Below are 21,779 nucleotides of genomic sequence, written 5' to 3'. Positions count from 1 at the left end.
TGATTTGCATTGCAGATGGCCAAAATCACCTTCTGAGGGTGTTCATGTTTGTCAACCAACCAGGACAAGGCTCTTCATGCAGTTATCCTGGCAGAGATGCATCCTCACCCAGCTGGAACCCATCGGTGATTCCCCTGGGCTAGGCTCCAGGTGGGGGACAGGAGGACAGCAGTAACAGCACTTGGAGCTGCTTTACAGCTTCTCTTCAGCCTACACTGTTTAATATCTGGAACATCTAATAATTATTATTAATTGCGCTTAACAGCAAACTGTAAAATAAATGTGAGGAATGCACAAATAAACTCTGGCACACCTGCAGCTTAGCCCCTGCTCTTCACTTGGTTTCAGCTTTACCATGCAAAGTTTGAAATATCTGTTAGAGACGTACTACAACCAAGCTTTGCAAAATCCGTCAACCTGCAAGCCTTGGTAACAAAACCAGCCCAAGAGATGTAAGCAGCAATCTGAGAAGATACTCCCCAGGAATTAGATTTTGTAAACAAACATTTCAGCTAATTGCTTTCTTGTTCTCAGTGCAATGAAGGCCCCATTTAGCCAAAGCATTTGTCTACAGAGCTTAGTTTCTTCCATCTAATGAACGTTGATCTTGTCTTAGCTTCGGCTGGTATATCATCAGAATCAACATGAAATGCTAATGGAAAGAGATGCTTAATATCATTTCAAGTGTTTAAGTTACAACTGCAGCTATTAAGGCAAATCCATTTTACCTGTTCCTCCTCAGGCTCCCCAGTGAGACAGATTTAAAAGTTTCCATGGGGAGAAGTGATTCATAATGGCTACACAGATGAGAGAAAAAGCCTTTCACCATTAATTACAGCCAGCGTTTTCCAAACCCAAGCTGGTCATTTTGCCGGCACAACACATAATTAGCAAGGCTCATTTTATTTCGTTGCCTTCTCAAATTAGTTCACTTTTTAAAAAGCAAGGTGGGTGCCTCCAGCAGCAACAATAATCACACCAACCAGACAGAAAAATAAGGCTTGTCATCCACTTATAGTCCATGGTGGAAAAATCCAACAGGTCCCCCGGTTTTCATTCCCCTTACTGGCTCAATGCAGGAATCAGTGTTGTTCCCTGTGGCATCCCAAACAGGAGACTTTGAGGTGCACCCATTTATGAGAATCACAGCCAGTCACATGGATGTAGTTCTTGGCAGTAAGAGAACCTTCCTCTATTTCAACTTTCCTGCTGCTCACTCAAAGTGCAGGACCTGCAATAGCCAGAGCAGTGAGAAGGAGAAGGATGCTTCCTGCTCCTCCACCTGAAGAGGAACTGCACTGGGTCAAGCCCCAGTGGCATCCAAGGCATCTTCACAGAGTGTGCTCTGGAGACATCGCAGTAATAGAAGCAGGGGATGATGATATGTAAGAGATGCTGGACTCACCAACACAGAGAATGTTCTCAGATACCACCTGCATTTTAAAGCAGGACTGTTTCCTTCTTTGCTCAGGCTGCCCCCCTCAATCTCTTTAAGGAGCCAACTTCTCCACAGCAGAGGCTTCTGAAGATGCACCTGCCAAGATCCCAGTTTTGAACAAGGCACCCAAAATAGTGGTTGGAGCCCCTGGTGCCTGCTAGACAGAGCATGCTGCTGGAAGCTATTGTTGAAAATACTACAGTTATCCTCATGCAGATTTTAAAAGGCCACTATTTATGCATGTAAATTCTGAAGGGCATTAGCAGCATCACTGACACACGATGACAGCCAGCCCAGCTTTGGGAAGGGAATAAGCAGCAGCAACTGCCTGAATAATTGATGTGCTTTTACTCTGCCCCATGGCCCAGTTATTACATTGCTCACTCTCTTCAACTGCCTGTGGTTTCTAAATTAATTAGAAATCTTAATGTCATGGCCAGCCAGTTTAAAAAAAAAAAAAAAAGACACAGAACAAAAGAAGAGAGCGCTTCTCATGCCCTTGAGCCTTGGGATTTCTTCCTTGTTCTGACCACGCAGGAAGCTAAAGCACAGTCTCCATTTCTGCACCTTTGGACCCCACTCACTGATGCTAACAGCAGCACAGCATTAAATCCACTCCATCTGCAAAAAGCCCCACTGCCCAGGGGTGAACATCCCCATCAAGGTCACTGCCTCTGTAAGATGGGGCAGAGCCTTTCCTAGGGGCTGACTCATGCACAGAGCAGCTCCTGTGTCTTCTGCAATGAAACATATCTGATCCATCCCTGCCCAGCCATCACAACCAAGTGCCGTGCAGCACCAAATGAAAAGACACTACTGCAGTCTGGAGGAATAAAAGAGCTCATGGCTGTTCTGCTCACACAGCTGACAGAGCTAAATGACTCTGTGGGATCCCGTTCATGGGATGAAAAAAGAATTGTGTGTGACTACCTGTCCTCACAAAAGAGGAGGGCCACAATGTGAGTGGCCATTTTTTTTGCTGGCTATATACCCTTATCTACTTACAATATTGCCTATGTGAAACTTTAAAACAACACCTATAGCTTTCTAGAAACCCAGTGGGAATAATTCCCACGTTTGAGCCACGTTGCAATAGTGTTGTAGCTGTGTTTCAAGGCCTTGGAAAGCACACAGCCATGATGAGTGTTGGCATGTTTTTAATCTCTTATTTGCAAAACAGAAATACTGCTTTTTTCAAAAATCTCTTTACAACTGTCTCAAAAGCGTAAATAAACATAAATGACTGAATTTGTAGAGATAATTTTAAATTGCATGGATAACTTAGACTAATATTTCACTGTCTTATAAAAGAGTAGTGAAATACCAGTGAGACTCAACAGTATGGTGGAGTCTTCCTCTTTGCCAACACATTGTGGCATACTGTAATCTGCACTACTTTTTCCATTATTCCTCTTGGAAAACTCAGTATTTTAAAGAAATCTGATTTTTCGACCTTTCTTTTTGACATGGATAAACAGACTTATACTCAGAGCATTGAACAGTCTGACTCCCAGCAAAGTTATCCTACATCTCCTATAAATGTCAAGCACCCAAACAGGACAGTCCCACAGGAGAGAAATGAGCTGGTGATGGTGACAGAAAGCACTAAACAGGTTTAAATGACACTATAAATCCAAATGGAAGTATCCAACAAAATTAATCCCATTTGTTAGCATGTGGAAGCTAATTTTAAACAATTTGACCTCAAATACAGGACAATGTGGTTCTCTAAAAGTTTAATGCACTTTGACCAAGCATTTATTTGCTCCGAGAGCTTCCTCTTCTGTCTGCTCTTTTTCCTCTGCTGTCATAATTTTGCACTAAATTGATGCATGCAGAGACCACCACAAGAAAAACACACAAGGTTCCACACAAGTTGCAAATTTAGGCCCTTGAAGTCTTTATTTCAACATGCTTCTTGAAAACACTTCCATTTGTAGGGTGGAAAGATGGACTTTCAGAAAATAGTAATGCTGATACATGGAGAAAGCAGAACTGTTCCACCCTATGATTTGTCTGTGTTTCTCATCTTGGCTTCATACTGCCTCTAAAAGGCACGTGCTAATTATCAGCAGCATGGCACTGCAGATGTAGTGAACACAAGATGTCACTCACATGCATTTTTCAAATCCAAGCAATGAAATTAAGTGTCTTGTAAAAGCATGTCATGTGTTCATACAGAAAGTTTCCTGACCTCAGCAACATCTGCTGTGTCCCTCTCTTCATATGCATGTTTTTAAGTCTCGCTAGGCTTGCTTTGCTATACTCAGATTTACAGAACTTCACACTATGTATTAATTTTATTCTTCATACTGATATCTACCAATACATTTTCTTACTTTAAAGTCATTATAAGAATTACAACAAAAACTTACTGAAAGGCTCAGCTCATGTAGATTCCCCAGCTCAACCCCAGTAAGAATCATGCCTGGCACAGACTTTAAGGCAGAGGTGAGCTCCTGGTTCCTCTTCTGGATCACCAGACAGCTGAAGGAATGTACCAGCTGAACCAGGACCACCACTCTGCAGCATGGCCATGCCTGCCTTGCCCAAGTTTTCCTCCAAGGAGGAAAGAGTGCAAAACCTCTCAGGGCCCTGTAGGGGTGCTCACCTCTCAGCCTTGGAAAGAAGGTAGAAGAAAATACAGGAGATGGCAGCAGTACGGAGCAGCACAGCTCTGCTCACTGCTTTTTGGAGCCTACTCTTTCAAGATGCAGCCCCTGGCAAAGTGTCTCATGAAAGTTTGATGAACAGCATTTTGTTTAACACCAGCAACGGAGCCACAGCCCCGCCGAGCTGCGTTGCACCAACAAAATGTCACGACCCAGGAGGATGAAGAAACTGGATTGCAAGAGGCAGGCTTGCAGGCAGCAGAGGAGCTCACAACCTCTGGAGCAGGGTGCACCACCTCACAAGCTACTCTTGGGCACTGAAATACGAGGAGGCTGCTGTAAGGCTGATCATCACTGAGCCTCCTCTGACACTTGCCCAGCAGGCTGCAAGGCCCCACCAGGCAGTCCTGCAAACACAGCCAAGTCTGCAGCCCTTTTCCCATTGGCACATATATGCCTTGATATCTCTTTCTCCCCCTTTCACCCTTTCCACTTCTATATGTGCTGAAAATATTCACAGTATGCTCTTCCCTACCATTTGCTTCAGCATTTTCATGCTCTGCTGCTTTTGTTCCCCCGTTCCCTTTACGTAAAGGAATATTCTCAGGAAACAACTGCGCCTGCATAACTGAAAATACACAAAACCCATATGCAGACACAGTGCTGGAGGCTCATGCAACGTGATCAGGTCTAAATATTTTAGCATAGCAAACAAATGAGGCTCAACAGTATGGTCCAGTAATTACCTTTTCTTGTTCTTCAGGTTTGAGAAATCCACACGTTATTTTTTGCAGAGTACTGTATTCAACATTTCTGGAAAAAAAAGAGAAAAAGAAAACAATTAAAAAATGTTTATACTGGCCTCTGAGGACATATCAGGCACTCAGGAACTTTCTGCTATGCATTTACCAGAGGACAGAGCAATGAACAACTGATTTTGGTCAACAGAACTGATTTTTGAAAAGCAAGAATTTTTAATGTCTATGAAGTAGATCTCTGCATGGGAAAACAGTAGTAACACATACAAAACAATGGTCAGAGGAAAAATTGGTGGACAATATCACTGCCAATAATTAAAAAACCTTAGAGATGCAAGTAGATACCTAACACACATGCAGGTATGTGAGCATCTCTTCCCACAAGAGGCTCCAATGTGATCTGGAGAAACTATTGTTAAACCAGACAATTTCTCAAAGGTTTTTAGAGGTCACAGCACCAGAATAAAAATCATCTAGTTTGAAAAGAAGTTAAAATAAATTGATTGCATGGATAGTAATTCCTTTTCCTTGGCAGCTACAACTTAAAATTTCTCTGTCCCTTTACACCTTCAGTATTTTCTTCTAATTACAGTGTTAGATGCTAAATATAACATTAATTGACAAAACAATGAAATGGATGGATCCAGGTCAGCCTCCTGGAAGTGCTGGTTTTATAAGGATTAATTACACATGAAAAATTGCTCCTCACAGTTGGGATTGCCACAAATGAAACTTCAGTGAGAATCAGTCTTGTCAGAGTCAAGCTGGATGGCACAGGACCCCAGGACCTCATCCCAACCCAGTCAAACAACTGGAAAATATAATTAAAAACCCATGCAAGGGAAACTGCAATGAGTCCTGCCTGAATTTTGCTTCCAACATCATCTACAAACCCAGCTCATTTTCTGCAACCTGTAGAGGAGAACACAGGTCATGTTATTTGAAAGAAGTGTATTGAAATGAAAAGAACTTTAAAGGCTGATTAAAAAAAAAGACCCAGTATTAAATTGGGGCCAGCTGTTCCAGTTACAGCAGTGAGTCCCCAAGCCTCTCCCAGCCAGGGCTCTAGCACAGCTTTCACTCTGCTGCCATGGTTCCACACCCTGGACCACCCTACGCCTTCAAAAATTTCAGACCAAAACAAATGGTCCTGAGGCTCCAGTTTCACATTGAGCCAATCCAGAATGGTCTTGCTTTAATTTTCAATGACAGAAAAAGAAAGCTGCACCCCAGCTCTAAGCACTCCTCAGCAGATCCTCTCCTGAGAGCATGAGAAGAACGAGGCCAAGGCATTGGTCCCTAACGCATAATTCATCTTATTTATGTACTGAAGGAGCAATTGCTTGCATTCAGTAACCTTGGAAGTCAGACAAGTAAATTAAAACTTAAAACAAGGCTTGAGAGTCCAGCATGCATGCTGCTTTTTGAGTGATTTCTCTATAATAGGCAAGTATGGATGCTCTGGAAGAAAAAGAGACCTATTCCAGCTTGACTATCAGCAAAATTGCCTCTGTAAGCAATAAACAGGCTTTGGATCACCTAGGAAATTCACAGGCAAACTCAGGGTAAGGCCAGTTATTATTCCTCACTGAACAAATGAAAGAGTCTCTAGATGTACAGACTATACCCATTTTTAGCCTTGGATTTTGACCAAATATATATAGTTTCAGTAGTGTAGAGCAGACCAGGCAACACCTCATAAGGACATCCATATACTTTATTTCCAGGAAAAATGCAATTTGTTTAGACTACTCTACTTGTGCTTTATAGCAAAACCTTTACCTGGTTCCAAGAGGCTTTTGGAGAATAATTCTCATTTGATGGCAGTAGTACAGAGCAGACAAACTTGCCTGGTTTGAAGAAGTTAATGTTTGTTACCCCATTGCCTTGCAATGGCTTTTAAAATAAAATTAAAACAAGATCTTTGTTTCATTTATGATACCCCACATTTCACTTCTGCTTGAAGCATAAAGGACTAGAGATAGCACAACATACTGTGGTTTATGGCTCCTCTGTGTCATTTTAGGATTCAGCACATGCTCTTCTCCCAGCTCACCTTTATCATAATGTGAGTGTACTAACTGGTAAATTTTTCTTGCCTTCCCTTCCCAAATGCCAAATGTGTAACCTTGAGTTGGCCTCTGCCACATGCATATTTCTATGCAGATTTCAAGTGCAGACTGGGGAATTCTTGTTCGTATTAAAACAGGAAGGGATCCATACAGGGATTCCTGCAAGAGCAAAGATCTTGCAAAATACTTGTTAGAGAGTCGACGCTCACTGGCAGTGGTGCTCTGCAGGAACTACAGGGATTTGGCATTAGCCCTTAAACAGAGAATAAACACACTAAAGAAAGGCATTGCTCTACCTCTGACTCCTACTAATACTCAGAGCAGTGGAGCTCCTGTCCTTTATGCAAGGGAACCTTGTTTTGATCCTCTTTTACTGCTGCTCTCCAGATCACTTGACTAATCAGCTTGCCCTCAAACCTACAGTGCTTCTCAGAAAGCATTTGCTGCTTCTTCCCCAGCTCTCCCCTGGTCATACTCTGCCTGGACAATTGGGAAAGTGGTCTCTCTCAGGCTGCTAAGGAGAGGGGAAATCACCTCCCTCCCTTGCTTCAACCTATATTACTCTGGAGCTCTACCTGCCAAGTTTACTGCTAAAGGAATAATAGAGATGCTTCAACGTAGCCCACTTTTACTACCTTGATGCTGTTGTTGATGTGGCTAAATATTTCTAAATCCTCTGCTATGGTGAATAATGCATCCACCCAAAGAGGATAAGGACACATTGCTCTTCTGCATCACAAGATGACACAAGAAGGGCAATTAATCTGCAAACTGGCATGCTGTTGCACCTCCATCCCAAACCAGAAGCTGCTAATAAGGAGAGCAATGATAAACACTTTATTTTGGCAACAGCAAAGGCTAGGAGGAGAATCCATCAAGATGGGATGGCTCACTCTCAAGGATCTGTCTTCACTGCAAAAAGCCAAGCAGCCCAATTTCTGTTGTAAGTGCTTACAACAGAGGGACCCACAAAAAATAACATGAAGTTTTAGGCAACCAGTAGGAGGCTTCTGAAGAAGCCTTGTTTGCTAAAATGTACCAAGCACCTCGCTCCTGGCTGTACAGAAGCAGAGGAGTGAGCAGCCAGCACCAGCGTCATGATTTTGGGGATGAAAATCCGCACGGAGCAGCACTGCCTTGCCCCCGGGCATCAGCATCTCTGCATCAGCCCAAGGAAACCCAATCAGCAGCTTTCACCCACGGTGACTTAATTAACAGGCACCCTACAGATTTCTCCAAATCCTCCACACTGACACCCTCCATTACCAAGCTCTTTTGATGAAAGTGATTAAAGCTAACAATTATAATTTCTTTTAGAGATGCCCCTAGAGGCTTTGGCGAGGCTCAGGCTTCATTGCTCACAGAACACAGTGCAAAGAAATCTCTCTCCTGAAGAGCTCATCCTCCACAAAGACAAGGCAATCAAGGAATAGCAGAAAGAAAGGCAAGGAGACAAAAAATTTTTGCTCAAGGTCAAAAAGCAGGCCCCTGACAGAGCTAGAACAAAACCCACCTCCTCTGGAGTACTCATAAGGCCATGCTGACTCTCAAATACTAAGCTGATCAACTAATACTCTTTATTTATCAAGTGTCAAGAGCAGGTGAAGTAGTTCAGTGTTACTTGCTGTTCTGGTTTTGATCATGTCTTTTTGAGGTGGCTCTCCAAGCAAAGCTAACCATGACAGTGAAAGGGTTACCTCCCGTTCACATTCCAAAGAAATGCTTCCAATACTTTTTCATGCAAATTACTGACAAATCAATCCCCCTCAAATTTTTTATTCTTCCATCAATGCTCTCAAAACCAAGAGTGATTGCTCAAGCACCCTTCTCAACCTTGCACTTCCCATTTTTTTAAAGAATGGTCAATCTCAATATGCATAATTATAATTGCAAATGCATCGTTTCATCTTGCACTCTTCTGTTTTAATGGGATTATGTACCGTCAAATCTCTACAGTAACATTTAAAGTAAAAATGTCCTACGTCATTCATGTGTGGTTTAGATATTTAAAACATTAATATGCAGCGTGTGGTATTACGAAAGGTTAGATTTCTAACTACCTGGCTCAGTTATGACACCATAAATCTGATGTAATCTTCACTGATTACTAGAAAAATCTTTCCAATGCAGTATAACTGTAATTTGATGGAACTTCTTGACATACAATTAATCAGCAAGAGAGTGGTTCTGTTGTGCTTTGTACAGGGACAGAACAAAGCACAAGTGTGCAAAGTGAGTGGAGCTTTTAGTCTTTGCAAACAACTTCAGTGCATAAAATATTAAAAGCAATGCTAAACTAATCTCTGGCAAGAAGTGCAGGCAATTCACTACAACTCGTATTACAAATGCCTTTGGTTTACCATTTAAAAAACATTAGAGTCTACCATTATGGTTGTGTATCATAGTGCTGTACATTAACCTCTGTAATTTTCCAACATGGTATATTGCAGAAACACAAATTAGGCTATCTGGCAAAAAAAGCTTAAAAAGACGCAATATTTAAAGAGAGCAGACAGGAAAGCTCCTTGCTCCTTCCTGCCAAAGACAGCAGGAGAAAGTCCAGTCCTCTTTTCCTCAAAGCAAATGGTAAAATCCCATTAATTTCCCCTGGAACCGACAGATCCGCAGCATCTGGGAAAGGATTCAGTCTAAATACATCGCAGACATAACAGATGAATGATTTGGGGGAAAGGGGTCGCCTGCTCTCATTTTAACACTTCTGTGTAACAGGAACAGAGCAGGTCATTTCTGTAAGCTCGAAAATGCTTTGTGAGCTTTCAGTAGGATTTTCCCTTCAGCGCTTTTTGCCTTCTGTCTCCATTTTCTTCTTGTTCATACACTTAACAGCTTTAAAATCTGTTGAGTGTACAAGATGCTTTAAAGCCTACACTTCATTTTTACTGTTGTAAGACCCACATGGATGAAATATTGTTCTCTTTAGGATTAATAGGAAAACATTTACATTTTATGTTTTTTGGAACAATTATGTCTTCTCCACTAAAGAAACAAACTGGAAGCTAAATTTTCACTTTCACATAATATGGAAGTTTTCATAGCAAGATATCTATTTCTGGTACTGAAAAATACTAATAATAAACTGCTCCTCGCATTTGCAAATTATTCTAATTTCCATTATGAAATTCATCCACTCAGAAATACATATAATAACTAACCCAGAAAGATTTCATTTGGTTTTGTTACCATTTTCAAAGACTCATTTTTTTTTTTCCCTTGGTGCGATAAGAGACTTCTAAAAATATGAAAAAGAAGAAAGAGAACACAGCCCAACACCAAGACAGCAACGCTCACCCAGGGCATGTTGGAGTCCTGCTTCTTCTGCGCAGGATGCAGAACACACACTCAAACCTTGCTGCTTCCCCTACGAGGCCACTGACTTGCTGCTCTCCTTCCTGTAGAACTACTTGGCTCCTTTCCCTCACTCCCCACTTCTAATGTGTCTGAAGCTCCATCCAAACCCAAATGCTTCTGTTAAATATATTGAGTTTGAGGAGAGAACGGTCAGCTTCATTTTGTCCCAGCTGGCTCTAGCTCCCAGCTGTCAGGACCCATGGGTGCAGGGGTTAAGGGAGACTTTTTGAGCCTGTCTTTGAAGCAGAGAGCAGCCATTATTTTAAGCTGGTATCCCAGAGATTTTTTTTTTCCCCAAGAAATATACTGGTTCCAAGTGGTTTTTGAAGCAAGCAACTAGGCAGCTATGTGAAACCAAGGACTTGATATTGGAAGATCCAGAGAGCTCCCTGCAACAGCAAGGCATTTAATGAGAGAGGAGAGGGGAGCCTGGAGCCCTGCCAAATCTAATCCTGGTTATACGTGCCACAGCTGGATTTCTTCAAGTAGGGGCTATTACACTGGCACACTGCTGACCAAAATCTTCTGTTTCGTGTAAATTCTCTGCAAAGACCTTAGGAGATAAAACTGATTAATCCTAATTAAAATGAAAATCAAGGAAATGACACAGTCTGTTGAATCTACTTGATGAATCAAAAGCTTCCCTCATTTCTATGTTAATTGTCTTTTTACAAATGTGCAGCCCTCTCATACGCACAGAATAACGTTTTCATATTTTTCTTCACTTGGAACATTGCAGGACAGATGTTACAAAGCAACCAGAGAGCCTGTCTGCATTATCAGGCCCCTGCAGAAGTGCCTAGCTGGGTGCTGACTCCTTTCTCAGACTTCTCATGGCTTTAATTTTAAAAAAAAATAATGCCAGCCTGCAGCAGTGCTGCAGCCCAGACACTGAAGGTAGGAAAGGACCAGCACCAGGCAGGACACAGTGCCTTCCAGGATGCTGAAAGGTGTGCGAGAGGCCCCATTAGCATTGAGAAGGGAATGTACCATAAGTTAAATTCAACCAACACAAACACACAAAATAATCCCTGCTCTCCATTTGCATGAGTCCGATAACACTTCCACGAAATGTCGCCACTGGAGTTTTTTATCAAAAGCCTGCTTGCACATAACACCGTATCAAAGAGAGGACATTTGGGAAAGCAATCAACCTGCAAAGACATTCTTGAAGTGCAGAAATGCAGAACAGACCCTTTCAAGGACAGTTCAACTTAGGATGGGAGTGATTTAAAGAGGAATGAACCGGGCACACTGTTAACAGCAGCCAATTAAGAGGTGGAATGCATAGAAAGGTCTCTATAGATACAGATATGTATGTAACACATTAAAGAGATCCACACTCTCTTTGTATCCAGTCAAAACCCCATCTTGCCTAAACTTGTAGGGGGGCAAAACTAACCTAAGTGGTAAAGGCACACTGGACAAAATCCAGAATCAGCTGCATTACTTGCTTAGACACCATTTATTGTGGTTACATTTTATTATACAGTAGTAAAAAATTACAAGGCAACATCCTGTGTTATTTCCCGCTGGGATAAATGATACAGATGTACTATTAAACCTCAAAACCAGCACCAGTCTGCCAGGCTACATTCCATTTGTGTCTTTATAATGTGTCAATAGGCTGACATTTATGCCTTCTGATGGTAAAGCGAATTATGTTATAGACATTTAAATATGCCATAAAATGCACTGCACAAACTTATAACTCTCCCAGTCTTTACCAAAACAACACACACAAATCAAAAATCTCACCAGACACCAGCATCTAAACTTAGGACATATTGGTTTCCTTTTTTTCCATGCTAAATTGATTTTTGTATTGCTGTCAGCCCCAGCTGACACTGGGAAGGCATTTATGAAGGTCTGCCACAATTTGCAGCCCAAGGGCATCCTTAACCATGGAAATGCATCAGAAAGGGATGGTCCTATAGAGATCTCACTGCAGGTCACACATTTTATGCCAACTAAGACATTATCTAAGCATGGTCAGTGGTGCTGAGGGTTTGAGGGACATCAAGTTCAATAATTCCGATTTAAAATGAGCTCTCTCTCTGCTTAGCCACCACCAGCTCCTATGAAAAAGCCAGCCTGGTGAGAAATCAAGACAAAACACTCATAGATTGGCTTTTGAGAATTGTCAGGATAAAAATATGGACACTAGCACACAATGGATATTTTAGGCCCATCATATTCCTGCATTAATGCCATTCATCTAAGATTTTTAACTTGAAATGAGGCTCTAAGATATGCAGGTGGCAAAACCAGACTGGGGAACAAAAAAATTCATCCTTGGGGCTAGATGGTCAAAATTTAAAAGCCCATCTATGGCCGAATTACACGGGCTGTCTGGGCTAGAAGTAGACTGGAGTAACTGGAAGTGGTGAATGGGGATGCATAAACAGCACAACACTATGGGTTTGGTCTAAAACCAAAGAAGCCCCAAGGCTGTGGTTGAAGCTTTTTTTGCACACATCAAATTCCTCGGTAATATAAAAGATAAGTAGGCAAAAGCAAAAGAGGAGTTTGGAAATATGAAGCCTGGAAAGGCAAGCTGGAAGGAGGGCTGCACGCTCCAGTTACTATCCCTCTAGCAACTGGCATGTGAAGATAAGGAAAAGCTGCAAACATACCAACTCCATAGTATTCTGCAGGGATCACATCTTGAAATGATTGTAATTGGAATAAGGGGTACTGATGCTTCAGGGACTTGCTTAAAAAAACACCCTTAAAAGAAAATTATCATAGAAAACAAGTCTGGGGTATTTTGCCTCTGAGAACATTTAGAGCTTAATGCATTAGAAATGCAGCTGCATCAGATACTGCACTAGGATTGTCCATGATCAAGCTGCAGGCAGGAAAATGCCAGGCTGAGCCACTTCATTACAGTGCTTACCATCAAAATGAGATAGAAAGTGGCTGCTTCTCTACTCTGACAAGTTTTTAATTGCATCTAGAAATTACCTTCTACTTTAAATTTAATTTCGAAATTGTGTCTAATAGAGGCTGCTCAAGATGAGTTTGTCACACTTCTAAATAATTATTATTAATGTGACACTAACGTCTTTCCCTGGAGTTTACACCACCTAAAGTGTCATTAAAAAAATGTCCTTATCATTAAACTTAGCACCAAATGTGACTAAAATGCAGAATTATCCTGACCTTTTTTAATTGCAAGTAGCTCAGCAGTCACAGTCCTCCTCCAAAAGGAGGCCCACCACCTTTTCTGTTTTGGTGACATTATTGAACTTCTTTTGAAGGACAGAAGAATACCTTCCCACATCAGAGCACAGTGAACACACAGGCTCAAGCCCAGCTGACACTCATAACCAATTCTAAAAAATATTAACAAGCTGCACCGTCTCAAGACAACACAGTCCAATCTAAAAGTCCCAATACGACCAGATTTTCAAACTCATTCTATGAGCTTTGCATCCTGTCAGGGAAAATACCATGTGTGAACAAAACAGTGAATATCACCAACTTTGCAGCACTGACAAAGCATGAGCCTTGCAAATTCTGCACCACCAGGACCTGAAGCCACCAGAAAAGCAGAGGGTCTCTATGCAGACACCCTCATGACATCAACTATCCAACAATCTGCTGCACAAATTCAATGAGAAACCTTCCAGCTCATAATGAAGATCTTAAAAAGGAAGGAAATAAAGGCTCCTGCACCTTTGAAAGCAGAGAATGAAATTTTCCCAAAAAGAGAGGCTCCAAGGAAACTACATAGTCACGCCTTGAAAAAGTTTTCTTTTGATTTTCTACAGGGCAAAACATCCCACAAGTTTTAAAGACCGGTAAATGCAGCTAATTTGGACATTAAAGAATCTCTGTAAATGCAACATAAATAAATGAAAAGTAGCATGAACAAACTCATGAGAGGAAAAATCTTAACCAGTGTCTCCTCACACAGTTATTACATAATATTAGGATTCAACCACCTTTTTCCTGAGACATGAAAGATATGTAAAGACTGGCATATAAAGACATCTCTGGCTACAGTTGCTTTGGAACTGACTTCAACCATCTTTGTTTTATTACCTCAGACAGCATGATGTCATCAGAAGCTTTTTAATGTCTTTTAAGACCTTCACCAGTTTTCTTAAATTATTAGGTGTGAATATGTGCATGTGTGTGGCATTTCTTTATTCCTGCAACCATGTGATAAACTGCAGTGCCACAAGATAAATTGCATTCAGTTTACAAATCTGACCTCCTCACTTGAACTCTGCCTGCTAATCCATTTCAGCTGGGACTATTTCTAATATGCCATACTTCCGAACAGCTTTCAAACAGCTGTAGGGGCTTTTTTTTTTTTGCCTTTTTTTTTTTTTTAATGTGTGTTTCAAAATGGATTTCACATTAGAAGTGTTTTCTTCTTTGCACCAGAAAGTGGAACAGATTACAAGCAGACGGACCCTGGCTCCTGGCAGCTCCAGGATCAAGTGTCAGACACATCCCAAGCCAAAGGGGAACAAGAGCTGCTGTAGGTGTACAGGAACCCTTTGTGGCATGGGGTGCTCATACCTTTAACCGTGTGCCTCCTACAATATCTGCCACACACCTGCAATCCTATTAAAATCCTCAGGAGCTGTCCTCCTGCATCACCCTGCAACAGCTTTAATGAAGGTTTAGACACTCAAGCCTGGCTTTCACATGTGTCACCCCATGTCATGCAGGTGAAGCATCTCCCTGCCATACAGGGCTCTCAGTTAAAGCAGGTGTTGTGCCACTACCTGCTCAACTCCAGGCAAGCAATTGGGTAATCCTCTGTTTCCATGAAAACTTCTGGAATTCAGAACAAATGCCTCAGGTTATGTGCCATTATGCAGAAGGGGTAATTAATAAACAAACCAATTTTGGGTTTCCCTTTGAAATAGATGAATGTATTTTAATTGTTGTTAGTTTTCCAGAGGTAGCACAGAACCAGCTCTCACGAACATATGTTTTCTCTGTATGTTTGAGAAGCTAACTGCTTTTCAACAGCCTAATTTATTTAGTTTTTTTAACTTTCTAAATGTCCTTTCCTGGTTCCACCCTTATTTTTTTTAAAAGGTAAATGATAAAGTCTTGTTTGCAGTTAGCCAGCATAAACAAATCATCTCTCAGCTACTCCGCATAATTTTTCACAGAAAGGACAAGAATAAGTTTTTTAATAACTTGCTTAAATATCCGTGACAGAGGAGTCCCACTGCTGCCAGGCTGCCACTGGCACGTGCCACGCCTGACCAAACAGCGAGACCGCCGCTTTCCTGGCCTCTCCTTGGATCTCAGACAAGATGGATGCTCTCAGTAGCACTTCTCTTTCAGCTGAAGGGTGCATTTCACTAAGCCAAGCAACCAAATGCACAGTTTAAGTATGAGCTTAACTCTACATATGCTCTGAGATACCAGGACCCACCAGCTCATGCTGACACACCATCCCTCATTCAGGGTGTAAACCTCAGCATTACTCCTGCATGAGGAAAACAAGCCAGCCCCCTTCTCAGCTTCAAACAACTGAGAAGTCCTAGCAGCCTCCATAAAACTTGTGTGGATGAAAATTAAGGATGTGGTTAAGGGCCCTTGCCAGACTGGGGTCTTGCTGTATTTTTCCAAAAGAAGTTTGATGGCATCAGATGTATAAACATAACTGGCTTAAGCAATTAGACCTGCATTTGCTATAAACTCTGCAATCAAATATTCATTTCATTTTGCAATGTCATCAGTAGTCTGACATGAGCAAAAGCAAATTAAAAATGCAGGAAAGCATTCCAGGTAATCATATGCTTTTTTAAGGAGCCAAATTACTTATTTAAATTACAGAGACACACTGAATGGGATGGCTGTGAAAAAAACCTATTGCAGGACCTGGCAGAGACACTGGTTTCGAGTACATCAAAACTTCTGTGTGATGATACTTGATAACAAAAGCACCAATTAACAGGGTGGGGTTTTTTACCCATTCCAAGCCCACATTATAGATACTTTCTACTTCTAGAAAACTGCACTCAGTTGAAGCCAATAGTAAAAACTTGACTACCTTCTAGGCATATTGGTTTTGGCTGATATGTTTTCCACAAGCGACATAAATTATTAACCCTTTTTCAAATTAAAAAAAAAAATAAATAAAGACATTAAGAAAAAGTGCACTTTTCCTGGGTGAGCCTATAAGGGCATTCTGCACATGGAGGTCTCAAAGGAGAGCACAGTTTTATTCACAATTGGCTTGTGTTTAGATATATGAAAGGAACAATCGACTCTTAATATGATGAGCTGAGCACTGCTCAGGATTTCCTTAACATGGAAGAGAAGATCTTACTAATGGTTTGACCTGAAATGAAGAAGGCAGACCTCCAGTAATCAGAACAAAGAAGTGCTTTAAATTTCCCTATTTTTTGCATTAACCATTACAGAGGTCATTTGGTCAAAAAGCCTCAGTAGCTGAACACCACAGAGAAATGCATCTTCTGAATCTGCTCTCTGCTCAACCTCACAGAGGAACCCCATTCCTGCTGGTGCTTCTTCATTTATATGGAGGAGTATAAACAGAGACACAGCACCCAAAGCATTTCACCAGAGCAAGAATACTGGTTGAAAAAGCATCAAGTGAATGACAACAGGAGACTAGAATTGTTTAAACAGTATGAGGAACAAAAAAGTGCTAGTCAGTTTTCAGAATATTTAGAGGCAGCATGCTTTCATCCAGTATTAGATTTATCAGTAAAAACCCTGAACAGAAAAATTAAAAAACACTTGGTAGAGTTAGGACTGAGAACCACTCTTGATTGACTGGAAGTGCTGGTGAGACACTAACGACCTAAAAGGAAAGAAGGATGGACAAACCCATGGCAAGTCCCAGATGTCAGTGGCTGCTTCACACCAGATTGCTGAGGGGGACCATGAAAGCTGAGGGAGAACCACCTAGAAAGGCAGTCTGTACACACACCTGACCAGTATCACAACTCATGTTTAACATCCTCAAATTTATTTGCTAGTTTATTAGCTCATCAGACACATTCACACCTACTCCTACATCTGGAACAAGTGACTCCACTAAAGCACATTACATTAGGGTGATAAAAATGATAGCAATTGGTCTGAACTGGGACACCAGGAACCCCTGATGGCTGATGTACATTTTTCACGTTCATTCTGAACTGCTCTAAGATGCCCCAGTGCCCACAGTGCTAAGCAAATCCTGAGGAGTAGATGGTCCCCCAAGGTAAATGCAAGAAGCTGCTTGCAGAAGCCCATCTCACACCCTTGCTTAGTGCCACCAGCACCAAGGACTTCTTTGTAAGACATACCTTCACAACTTCTGGACTGTACTTCAGTCCTTCAGCACCAGCAGAAAGAACACAGCAAAAAATCTGGGCTTGCAGCATTGAACAGAATGTAGTATATAAAGGAAGCTGACAGGAAGGTGCATTTTTGCTGAGCAGTATCCGATAAATAAATTATAAAGAACTGTAACTGCTAACTATTAAGAGACAGATTTATATGATTGCTAAAGCTTTCATAGTTGAGGAAGGAATGTCTAATAAAACAGCACAGCTGTGATTTAGCACGGTGTTTAAATTCATCGTTACATATATTTTGTATTTCCGACTGGTCTTTGCTACCAAGTCATATATTGGCTTGGCCTGATATACATATCCTTTTCTGCATATGTAATGAGCTTATCAGCTTCCAGTAGAAAAGGCAATTTTAGAGCTATCTTCTCCCAAGGTTTGCACTTAACTATGCCAGATGACTCATCCGCTGTACTAATAGACACAGCGAATCCAACAAGGTGAAAAATGTTAAAGGCTGAGATTCTGCACGGCACAGTAGGAGGATGAGGAGCACAAAGACATTAAACTGAGAGGGACTGTCTTACCCAGTAAGCAAGGCTTACTGGGGAGTAGGGGAAAAAATCTCTACAAACCTCCTCATATATTTTTATCATTTGCTAAGACCTTATAGGTCCTTGGATGTCAGGCCTTGATCATCCCAGAAATACAGAGTGAAGTTCCCCAAACTTGTCCTAAAGCCTTCAGGCACCTGGATAAAGTGGCCAAGACTCCCAATACAGCTTTGAACATCCACAGGAGCCACTGGGGTTTTAGCACATCGGAGATTTGCAAGGCTGTGTTTTAAAGCCTAGCTTTGGGCAGCGTTCCCCAGAATCCTGTCCCAGCTTCTCCCATTTCCAGGCTGGAAGGGACTTAAGGCTCACCTGCTCTGGATTTCTGTGTAACACCAGCCAAAGGATTTCAGCCCAGTGCTCCAACCACAGTGAGTGCAGCCACTGCTGGTCAGTCTGTGCCCCGCTACAGAAAGGGGGAAATTAGTGGTAACTCCTGTTGCAAAATTTGAAGGGTCAGGGGAGAGCTACATCTCACTGTTTGCACTCCTCAGTGGATTTGCTGCTGCAGTTACACCACAGAACTACATATGAAGACATCTCAGTTGAATACTGCAAGATCTCTTTCTCAATTAAATCTTTTCCCCATACGTTTCATAAATATTTAAATAAACAAAACCATAAAACCACTATGAAAACTCTTTGTCCAGTTGCAATGTTTTAAAAATAATACCCAAACCATGTTTTTATTGGATTTAATTCATGCTGAAGCCAAAGTGAACATTTAGGCAGCATTCATCATCTTCAGAGCACTGTGCAAATTCAAGTTAATGCATGATTTGTGGTCCTGCTCAGCAGGCCTGCAGCCCTCTAATTCCTGAATATCTACATCCTTCAGCCTAACTTGAGTCCTGCACCCTGGTGATCCAACAGCCACCTGAGCACTGGCAAGCTGCAAGTGTTTCACATCAGCAGCAGCTCTGGACACAATGCAATAAAATACTGCTGCTGTTCATCTCTGTTTCATAGCAGACCCCACCTTGGTGTCACATCTCAGCTAAGATTTAGTCAACACAGCTCATAAAATACTATTCTATCCACCTAAACAGCAAAGAAAAGGCAGGGATAAAGCCAAATAAATAAAACATTTTACAGAGAATATCTTTTGGAGCATTTTAGCAGCTCCTCTTTTTTCCCCCAAATAACAGAGGACTTATCCTCCAAGACGCTTCCGAGTTAGCTTTCCCTTTTAATCACAGCACTGTGGAGAGTAAATAATCCTAATTGTCTTGCACATTGCTGACTACACCAAGAGGAATACAGCAAGGGATATGGCCCAGAAAGGAGCTGGTACATCTCACATCATCATGAATGAGTAAAACATTAAAGGTAGAGAAAGGTATATGATTTAGTATCACTGTATATTAAAGGTAGAGAAAGGTACAGAAAGGTATATCATTTAGTATCACTGCAACATGGGAAACACAGTTTCTGACATCGGTCAAATATTTCTATTTCCTATACTGTAGCATATAAACCTATGTCCAAGTGGGTTCCCAATCCAGAGGGTTAAGATAGGAGGCTGGATCACAAAATCAAGCATTTGTTAGAAAAACAAGAATATAGAAAAGCCAACATAGTAAAGACTACTGCATTCCCTTGAACTCTGACAAGCCAAAGGACACTCCTGCTTTTCTGAAAGTACTAATGCTGCTGGTATTTCCCATGGGACTTGAACCAGACTGGATGGAGGACAGGCAAGGCACAGGCCCCTGTTTCCAGAAAAAGGGCAAAATTAATCAAAGGGTTAGAGAAACCATTTGATAGTCTTGTACTGCAATCAGAGCCATACTGCTTTGAAGTTGTCTTTGGGATATTTCTTACTCAGAATTTCCTTCAACAGCAGCAAAGTCTGAAAGTGCTTCAAGGCTTCCAGGTCTTTGAGGGCAACCAAGAATTTTGGCATTTTTGACAGCAGGCAGAAAACCTCCCAAATAATGCCCTGTGTTCATTAGAGTTGTCACAGTAGGATTTTGCATGCTTCCTGCAAGTACCAAGCTTCAGCAAGGAGTAGCAGCACAGACAACTTCCCAGGAACTCTGGCTATCTACAGGCAATTGTGAGGCACAAGGGACAATGTGGCTGGGTGCACCTGGTGCTCCTCCCAAAGCTATGTTCCTCCTGGCTAGCTTAGTGGTTTCACCTTTATATTTTGTTGGGAATAGAAGCTGAAGGGTTCAAAAATTTGGCTGAATCCTCAAAAGGGAAAACAGAATTGATTTGCAGATATTACATAGCAATGATCCTTTTTCTCCTATTTCCTCTCCTGACCTGCACCATACCTATACATTCTCACTTAGCAATGTTGCTCAGGACCCTCTGAAGTCAAGAGCAGATGTCCTCACATAAAAGCCAAATTAGGATGGGGATCTGTATTTATCAGTCAGCACTTGTCCTGCTATCAAAACTAAAGAAACCCAGAAACTATGCACACACAAGTAGTGAGGAGAAAAATGCCATCTCTCACCATTAGAAGAAATGGGCATTTAACATTTTGCTTCACAAGGACACGTGGAGGCAGGACTCTACATTGATCATTCCCCCTGCAGAGCAACTTCCTAGGATGCTGCAGTGCCTTGAAAAGAAGCAGCTGGCACAGGGCACAGAACAATGAAAGGTGAGGTGTCTGCAGCAGGTTCATACCCACAGCAGCAGGGATTGCTGGCCCCACTCTGGCACTTTCAACACAAGGATAACTAGGCTTCAGCTTATCATCTGTTCCTCTTGCTTAAGGCCAAAAATATGCTTGGTGAGCCCAAGGGGGAGGCTTTTATAACTACATTATGCCTTAGCCTGGAAATGAGACAACACTGGGAACACATACTTAAGAGGGAGAACCGAGCGGACTTTCCAATTCCTTCACAACGAAAAAATCTCCATAAATACCAGTAAGGCATAAAAGAGAGAAAGCAATGGGACCCCAAAACACAGGCTTGCTTCCAGAGTCCACACGAAGTTTTTATACCTTTTAGCTATTCCATTTCCCAGGGAGGAAGAACTGGCACAGGGAGGCAGCAGCACTGCACTCCTCTGCGGGGAACTTGGACTCACATAACTTCTCAACTCGACTGGGAGGCAGCCACAGAGCCCCAGCAAGCTGTGCGGAGCCAGTTTGCATCTGGAACCAAAGATGCCTTCCCTCCCCAAGAGAGTCACCATGGCAAGGTCAGCAGGCACTGCTCAGCCAGGCTTCCCTTCCTTCCTCTGCTGTGCATGGAAGTCAGCCAAAGGCAGCTTAAGGCCTTGGAGAAATCAAGAACCCCAAGTGCCAGTTACTTTTTTTTCACAGGTAAATAAGAGCAAAGTGCCCAGAGGAGATGCTTGGCCACTGAAGTGTGTGGAGTCATGGCACAGGGCTTTGTTTACTCCAGCCAGGGAGTCCCTGCAGAAGGTTGGATGCTATTTTTGAATCCTGCAGGCTGATGAACGAATTCCTGAGGCAGGGAGCCTCACAAGGGACTCCACTGCAGGAAAATGAACGCAGCTGTGCAAGGAAAAAGCATATTCAGCAAAATATGGCAGGGCTGGGAGGCACTCAGAGCCCAGCAGGCAGAGCTGGCAGCACCCAGAGAGGTGAGAGCAGGCAAGCGCTGGGAGGCACAGGGCACTCAGCAGCACTTTAAAGAATCACAG

The 21,779-nt window shown here is 42.1% G+C and overlaps 1 protein-coding gene across 22 annotated transcripts in view; it reads right to left on the bottom strand.

Moving 5' to 3' along the window:
* The window catches only part of ADGRL3 (adhesion G protein-coupled receptor L3), a 493,993-nt gene that overhangs the window by 399,453 nt on the left and 72,761 nt on the right, over nucleotides 1–21,779 (bottom strand). For all 22 annotated transcript variants that reach the window (XM_077177050.1, XM_077177053.1, XM_077177036.1 and 19 more), the window contains one exon: nucleotides 4,797–4,863. The gene's annotated coding sequence lies outside the window, so the exon portion shown is untranslated. The remainder of the gene's footprint in view (nucleotides 1–4,796; nucleotides 4,864–21,779) is intronic.

Source organism: Agelaius phoeniceus, chromosome 4, assembly GCF_051311805.1.
Source record: "Agelaius phoeniceus isolate bAgePho1 chromosome 4, bAgePho1.hap1, whole genome shotgun sequence".
In the NCBI taxonomy this organism is placed as follows: Eukaryota; Metazoa; Chordata; class Aves; order Passeriformes; family Icteridae; genus Agelaius; species Agelaius phoeniceus.
Note: the sequence above shows the minus strand (reverse complement) of the source record. Positions and strands in the feature narration are given on the sequence as shown.